This window comes from Anastrepha ludens, chromosome 2 (genome assembly GCF_028408465.1).
Source record: "Anastrepha ludens isolate Willacy chromosome 2, idAnaLude1.1, whole genome shotgun sequence".
Classification (NCBI taxonomy): domain Eukaryota; kingdom Metazoa; phylum Arthropoda; class Insecta; order Diptera; family Tephritidae; genus Anastrepha; species Anastrepha ludens.
This window is the reverse complement of record NC_071498.1, coordinates 113,110,232-113,119,443: the sequence shown is the minus strand read 5'-3', so window position 1 is coordinate 113,119,443 and position 9,212 is coordinate 113,110,232.

The window sequence follows — 9,212 nt, the reverse complement described above, 5'->3', positions numbered from 1 at the left end:
TTTCATGGAAGCGCCGTCGACATCGACGAGACGACGTGCCACGCAAATGGGTATCAGTCGACGGTCTTTACAGCGAATTTTGGTACAGGATTTGAAGATGTTTGCGTACAAAGTCCAGACGGTGCATCAGCTGTTAGCTGCTGACTGCCACTCGCGTCTAACATACGCTCAAGCCATCCTTAATCACCACCAAGAGGAAGATGATTTTTCATCAAAAATAATCATGAGTGATGAGGCCCATTTCCATCTTAGCGGGTACGTAAATAAGCAAAATTTACGCTTCTGGGGCTCTGAAAATCCGCGTGTAACCCACAAAGAGCCATTACATCCGCTCAAAGTCACTGTATGGTGTGCTGTTTTCGCTGGAGGAGTCATCGGACCTTTTTTCTTCGAAGACGTCGCGGGCCAATCGGTTACTGTGAATGGTGAGCGCTACGGAGCAATGATCAACGAGTTCTTTTTGCCGCAACTTGATGAATTGGGATTGGAAAGCATGTGGTTCCAACAAGAAGCCTCAGACTCTTGCAGCTCTTAAAGACAATATCCGTCAAGAATGTGAGGAGCTATCGCCGGAAGTTTTGGCCAATGTGATGGAAAATGCCATAAAAAGGGCTCAAATGGTAATCAACTGTGGCGGCGGCCATTTACATGACTATTTCTATTCTCGACTTGATGTAAAAAAAATTAAAAGACCAAATAAAAATAATCTACAAGAAGAATCAAAGTTTTTCAATTTTTTAAAAATCACAGCCAAAAAACATCGCAAGGTTACTTTTGCGCCACCTTGTACAATATAGAGAATGTTTGTTTACGTCTGAAATGAAAGACAGAAAATTAAGTGGTCGGCCTCGCGTGGTTCGAATCAGTGCACCCATAAAACCGTTCGAGAAGGATTTCGCAGAAATTCCCTTAGAAAGCAGAAAATCATGTCCAGGGAAATGAATGCATCGATCCATGTGAATACTAATTAGAGATGCTCCACATGAAAGCCTTCCGTCGCTCACCTGGTCATCTTTTGACAAAGCGCTTGAAGCAAATGAGACTCGACAGATGCAAGCAACTTCTTCGGTGGCACGCAGTCAACGGCCATGAAAATATTCTTTCCACAATTGAGAAAATTTTCACTATTGAAGAAGTTTGTAATGAGCAGAACAACAAAATCTGTGCTAAAACTTCTAAAGACGCAAATAATGTTGTTCCAAGGGTTCATCGTGGCCACAATCCAGCTTCCGTAATGGTTTGGTGGGGAGTGTCTCGTAAAAGCGTTACATCTATTCATTTCTGCAGAAAAGGGGTTAAGACCGCGGCAGTTGAGTAGTACTCTCTTTAATGGAGAGTCCATAAGGCAAAAATCACCCAACAGTATGGCAAAAAAACAATATTTCTGGGTTCATAGCCGCAGTAGGTAGGCCCATATCTGAATGCATTGGACTACAGTTTGTGGTCAGAATTGGACTTTTCGAAGACCTCACAGAAATTTGGAGGGTCTCAAACAATCTTTGGTCCGATAGCGACGTCAATGGAAACCATGTAAAAGCAAATTGTGACCATTTCGAAAGAAAATGTACAGGTTTTTTTTTAATATGATTAAATAAAACTAACTTTATTAAAAAAGTACAATATTATAACTTCAAACTACAAGATGAAGTCTAAAATAAACAAGACTGTTGTCATAAAAATGTTTTTGATGGCGCCATCTTTCTAATGAGGTAGTGCGTTGGAAGTTACATCCATAGCTGACTTCCAGTGAAAGCTTGGAGATATTCGGTTGGAAGTGAAGTTTTTGCGTCTAAAGTTTCTGTATGTTTGTGTTATCGGTACAAAAATCAGTTTCGAAGAAGGAGCTATTATCAAATTTTGTTTTTAAATCGGTAAAACGTTTACGGAGGATGGTTCCATGTGTAGAAGTCCACGCAAGTGGGGAAAGTTACTGATCGCCATTCACTTGGGAATGGCCAGGACGATTCTTCTGCATATGGTTCAAGCAGCTCACAACGGCCGGGATTAGCCCACGTAGCCTCTGGGTAGCTTCCGAACACCCGTTCGGGAGTGAGCTAACCTGAGAAGGCGAAACATTCCAGGATAGCTGGTTGTGCGTTGGGTTTGGGACCCACCACTTAAAAATCCCCCCCAATGAAAAGTTTGAAAAAGCCTCGGATGAGACCTCCCTATACTGATGACGACCCCTGCAAACGAAATAAGGAATATGATTTGAGGGCATGCACCTGGAATATCCGGTCCCTTAATGGGGAAGGTGCCTCTGCCCGGCTGGTTGATGTCCTCGAGAAAGTAAAGGCTGACATCACTGCCATCCAAGAGATGCGATGGACGGGGCAAGGTAAGAAAACCATAGGACCTTGCGACGTCTACTACAGCTGCCATGTAAAGGAGCGCAAATTCGGTGTCGGATTTGTTGTGAGAGAGAGACTTCGTCGCCAAGTACTGTCGTTCACTGTCGTTCAATTGCTGGCGTATGCCGATGATATTGACATCATCGGCCTTAACAGCCGCGCTGTTAGTTCTGCTTCTCCAAACTGGACAAAGAGGCAAAGCGAATGGGTTTGGTGGTGAACGAGGACAAAACGAAGTACCTCCTGTCTTCAAATAAACAGTCGGCGCACTCGCGTATCGGCACTCACGTCAGTGTAGACAGTTATAATTTCGAGGTTGTAAAAGACTTCGTCTATTTAGGAACCAGCATTAACACCAATAACAATGTCAGCCTTGAAATCCAACGTAGAATCTCTCTTGCCAACAAGTGCTACTTTGGACTAAGTAGGCAACTGAGCAGTAAAGTCCTCTCTCGACGAACAAAACTAACACTCTACAAGACTCTCATCATGCCCGTCCTAACGTATGGCGCAGAAGCTTGGACGATGACAACATCCGATGAAGCGACGCTTGGAGTGTTCAAGAGAAAGATTCTGCGTAAGATTTTTGGACCTTTGCACGTTGGCAATGGCGAATATCGCAGACGATGGAACGATGAGCTGTATGAGCTTTACGACGACATAGACATAGCGCAGCGAATAAAGATCCAGCGGCTACGTTGGCTGGGTCATGTCGTCCGATTGGATACAAACGCTTCGGCTTTGAAAGTATTCGATGCGGTACCAGCTGGTGGTAGCAGAGGAAGGGGGCGGCCTCCTCTGCGTTGAAAAGATCAGGTGGAGAAGGACTTGGCTTCACTTGGTGTGTCCAACTGGCGCCGGTTAGCACGAGAAAGAAACGACTGGCGCGCTTTGCTAAACTCGGCCAAAATCGCGTAAGCGGTTATAGCGCCAATTAAGAAGAAGAAGAAAACGTTTACCGAAACATTTGAATTGATGAAAAAAGTTTATGGAGATGTTTGTGCCAGAGTTCATGAGTAGATTACACGTTTCAGAGATGGTTGTGAGGACATAAATGACAATGAACATACGGGCCGCCCAAAATCAGTAATCTCCGAAAACTCCATCGAAATGAACCGAAATCTTCGTTGAAATTCATGGAATAGGAGTTGAATATCTCCAAAACATCGATTTATCGCATTTTAACTGATCATTTGGGCTTACGAAAGGTTTTAAGTTAACGGAGGACCAAAAATTGCTCAGAATTTAACACTCGAAAGATTTCATTAAAGAGTCCAGAAAAGACAAGAACTTCCTTTACAACATTGTAACTGGCGAGGAAACGTGGTGTTTCCAACATGAAACTGAAACTAAGCGTCAAAGTGCCGAATGAAACTCCAGACGAGCCATCATCCAGCACATCGCGTTTGGAGTAGTCAAAAATCAAGTCGTTGCGCATTTGTTTTTACGATTCTAAGAGAATTGCCCACAAGGTGTTCGTGCCAATGAGCCTAACCGTTAATGCAATTTTCTATCTTGACGTTTTGAAGCGTTTGTTAAATCGCATTAGTCGAATTCGCCCAGATTACCGCGAAGGAGGAATCTTGCGCTTATTGCATGATAGTGCACCATCTCATCGATCCTCTCCTGTGACTTATTTTTTGACTAGAAATCGCATTTTAACCATCAATCACTCACCGTATTCACCTGATATGGCTCCCTGTGACATTCTGAAGGGCATTGCGGTCAATGACCTGAAACACTCTTTCGAAAAGCTTTTAGATCGCGCAAAACAAGGCATCATAGCCAGAGGGGACTATTTTGAATAAATAATCTCGAAGGTATCAGAACAAAGCTCCTGTCGTTTCTATATTAGTCCAGTCTTGCTTATTTTGGACTACACCTTGTATAACCGAACTTATGGCAGGACCTTTAACTGGGAAAAAATCACTCTTTCTCTTCGTTCATGATAAAGTGACAAGTTTGTTTTTGTATTACAATTTTACAAAGGGTTTCTTTTTTTATCATAGAAAACTTTACTACTAACACCTCTTTCTTGAAATTTTGAGCAGGCAGTAAGAGCTATATTGTTCCAAACTGTATGTTTATTGAATGAAAGATTTATCGGACATAGATCACTTCCCTTCGCCTTCGAACTAAATAACTTGCCTTTCGAAGTAGTTGCCAGGAAAAATTATATGTATATGTCTATGTTAGATGAAGAAAAAGCTATTGACCATCCTCCCATAGATGTTTTTAGTGCGTCATATCCCACGATGAATACATTGCCATGACCCATGTTGAATGGCGATTCAAAGTTGATACTACCCTTCAAAGAAAGTCTCGGCAATTTTGTTTTTGGTTAAGTATCTTGTAAGTTATGCAGGGCTGCATATGGCAGTTGAGGGCATGAATATATGTATGTGGCCATAACTTATCGAAGCCATTATTTTTATTTTTGCTCTTTTTCAGATAAGACATGGAGGACTACAACTTAACACCAGAAGAGACAAATGGCAATCTTGTATTATAATTTTCTTAAGTGCGTTCATTCATTGGTTCGTAAGGTTCGCAGGGAATTGGAAACATCAGGCGGTGATGCAGAATCCGTTACAAAACACAAAAAACACGAGGAACTCTCTGACATTGTCCGATCTGGTGAATTGATTGAACAAGCGCAAGCGACAATTGACGAGGAACCTTCAAAATCAATGAAGGCTCTTGCGAGGGAGCTTAACGTTTTTTTTTTAGTTCAAATATATATTAAACTATCCCCAAAACTTCATTTGGCTAATTGTTTTTTTTCTCATCCTACAACGCTTCGCGAAAACTACTGAATTTAGGACATCTAATTGGCCCGCCGGCCTTAAGTGTCTTATCAGGCGAGTTGTTCATGAAGATCTCCAGTATACGAGGTGTGTTCAAACAATAAGGTGAAAGTTTCAAATTTCGCGGGCTATGTACACTCGTTTCGAAAATATGATCACGGTTTTAGCAATATACTCGTAGCATGCTTGGTTTGTTTGTGAGAGGCATAAATAAGATAGTGTGAAATGCCACCTTGACAACGAGCATAAACTTTAAACTGTTTGATCAATATTTTACGAGATATTGATCACTACAGCCATCTACGGAGAAAGGAATAGATTGATTTTTGCTCAAACTAATTTATTCATTTTTACATCCTCCTACTTGTAGCGTGCGATTTGATTTTGTTCCACAAATGAAAGGACCTATAGTTTGTAGACTTTTATGAGGAGCTTATTGAAGAGCCACTGCCTGTTGATGGGCGACCACTATTAGAAAAACGTTTTCTATCATTTGGTGTTTCAGGCACGTAGATTCAGATCTGATCACTTTCGAACGTTAGTCACGCACCAAGCTATTCGGATACGGTGGGCTCAGTAAACGCATTTTCCACAAAAAAAAAAGCGGATGAAAGAGAGACAAATTTTATTGTGGCAATTATAATATACCAGATGATGTAAAATGTCATATCGACAGCAAATACATTTATCACCTGAACCTATGCTCTCAGGTTTTGCGAGACACACAAGGATAGACTTATAATGAAGAAGATGAAACACCACTCTGAAGTAATGAGAATACGGTTCCAGGGTGGGCGACAGTTCCAAACGAGGGGAAGTGTTTTAGTCACCGGAAATACCATTGCTGCGACGGCAGCTTTGATGATGCATTAGGCATTTTAAGCCTCTTCATCCCCCAAAAGAACAAAAGAAAAAAAAATCCAAAATATGATTGAAGTAAATTGTATGGTAACAAGTTGAAAATGATGGGAAAAGGATGAATAGACTCTGAAAATAGTTTGTACATTTGAAATGTGTATTTTTTATATTTTTTACCGAATCGTTATAAATTTTGGGTTATTGAATATGTTTATTTTTTACTAATGTTAAATATAACTGTCATGAAAAAAGGTATGCTTTATTTAAAGAAAATTTAGTGCTTTTAGAGTGGTGCAACGCAGTTTTTTCACGTTTTGGTGCCTTTTGAAATTCAAATCGAGGTGTCGAAAAATGCTTTTATCAATTCCTAAATTTTCCGTAATTTCAAAATTCTGGAAATTGGTATTATTTATTTTGACAGGTTTATGTAACAAATTTATACGAATGCTTTAGTTTGTCTAGGGAAGACATAAAATTGTTAATTGTTAAATTGTTTAAAATGAATACAATAAAACAAAAGGAAAATGATTTATTGGTAAATAGTTCATAGTAGTTAAGCAATTTTTTTTTTAAATAAGTCTCGATTATCCACACACCGGGGTCAGTACGAGAGGTTGATAAGTTGAATTAAATTCAATTCAATGAATTAAAGTTAATTTATTCACTTATTCTTAGAAAAAAAAGAAGTTGTGAGATTGGTACAAATCGCAGAGAATTCATTACGAGGAAAGGTGTTGTCATCTCACATTTATTGTTTGGGCCAAGAGAATTTTCCACACATCAAGTATGCACATATTTAAATTTACATTTGCTGAACCGGAAATTCTTAAAAAAACTTTAAAAAACGAATTCGATATTGTAGTATTTTATAACGATGGGCTGCCCTGGTACTTTTTAAAACTACTGGTCATGAAATATTGAAGAAGGATCTTAGATGTCACCCCAGTAAAGTTCAAATCGTGCAAACGCTTAAGCCTAACGATTACAATTTGCATACGCATTTCTGCCAACCGTTTCGTACGGTCAATACTATTTTTTGGAGTGATGAAGCCATTTAAATGGAAGTGTAAATAAGTAAAATTACCGTTATTGGGCACAGAAAGGAAAAAATCCACTACTAAAATATCAACAGCCACTATACAGTCCCAAAGTGACAGTTTGTCCTGCATCATGAAGCAGTGGTCCAATACCATATTCTTTAGAAAAGCGTCGACGACAAGCAATTTCTCTGGACGGTGTCTGCTATCGGTGCACACTTAACGATTATTTTCTGTCAATATTGAGAGAAGATCCTTCATTCAATACACACACATCGTTTCAGTAAGATGGCGTCACGTGGCTCACGGCGACGGGAGAGACACCATGCGCTACTCGCGTACTGTAAAGGAAAATCTACAGAAACAGCACTCAACTCACTTCCTACAGAAATTGAAAAGTCAATCCACAGGGTGAAGGATATGAAGTGTTACCAATTCAAAACACCATAACTTTTTTGAGTGAAATTAGTTTTTATTGATTTCAAAGACAAAATTGTTCAAAAATGATTACAATTTTAACATATATTCACTTTAGCTCGATATGACCACCTTTTGCCTACACTACATCCTTCAAACGGTCACAATATGAGTTGCATGATGCACGAATGTAATCGTGAGGTACTTTGGCCCATTCTCGTATAATCGCATTTTTCAGCGCAACCATACTGGCATATTTTTTAGTCCTCACCTTGCTCTCGAAAATGGACCGGATGGAATAGTCCATCGGATTTGCGTCTAGCGAATTCGAAAGCCATTGTGTGGGCGAAATGAAGTGTGGAACATGATTTTTTAACCATTCTTGGTTCACACGAGCTTTATGAGACGATGCCGAGTCTTGTTGGAACGTCCATGGTCTACAACCGAAATGTTTGCGTGTCCACGGCTCTAAAGCAGCTTCTAAAATATTTTCCCGATAATAAGTCGCATTCACTTTGACACCCGGCTCGATAAAAACGATTGGAGAACGTCCATCAGCGGTCACTGCGGCCCAAACCATTACTTGCGATGGGAAATTGCTTCGATCAATCCATCACAGAAAAAAAAATCAATAAAACTGAGACGCAAATGCTTTTGATGGCTTATAAACAATATATTGAACTGTCATTAGAACAATTTTGACGTTGATGTCATAAGCTGTTTTACAGTTACAAGCAGTGTGAAGTTGGTTACAGTTCATATCGTTCACCCTGTATAATAAAGAATTCACACTGGCAGCTTCGCTTGATATCGAGGGCGCTTTCAATAACATGCTAGCGGACGCCATACTCTGCTCTGACATATACCCGTATAGTGGTCTCTGAGTTTCTGGCTGAGTTTATCAAAAACGTGCTCATGAGCAGATTTGTGATAGCAACTCTAGGATCCTCGAAGATCAGGAAAAAAGTCAGTAAAGGAACACCTTAAGTCAGTATGCGCTCCCCTCTACTCTGGGTGCAGGCAATACACTTCTTGTAAAAGAGCCTAGAGGAGAGCGGACAGCACATCTTAGCCTATGCGGAGGATGTTGCTATTGCAGTAAGAGGAAAGTTTCCCATGCAGTCTGTGAAATCATGCAAGAAATTACATGGTTGAAAACTGGTCGAAAGCAAATGGGCAAAGCATCAACCCTCATAAAATTGAACTCATCTGATTTATTAGGAAAGACAGAATTCTAGAGATAACTCCTCCGATTATAGGTGATATGGCACTTTAGTTTAGAGATTAAGCCGGCTACTTAGAACTAATATTAGACAGAAAACTCAGAGGGAAGTCTAATGTCGAAGACAGAGTAAGAAGAGCGACAACAGCACTCTACTCTTGCAAAAAGTTAATTGGATTAAGTCTTTCCCTTTTTTATCGTACATTGGCTTTACAAAGCGAAAGTAAGACCAATTATAATCAACGGTATACTAGTTTAGGCCATTGGAGCAACGCCTACAGAGGCACTAAATATTATGCTCAACCTATTTTCTATAGAGCAATTCGGCAAGCAAATAGCTGCCAAGTCAGCTCTCAGATTAAGAGAACTCGAGCTACTCAGAGCGAACCAAAGAGGGTACTCGTTAATTTTAGAGAAATTCTCCTGTATTCCTGGTACATCGGGTTTCTGTAAGAACAAGTAAATTAACTTAAATAAATCCGCGCTCCGCTGGATGGTTGGGACCTCCATACCACGATTT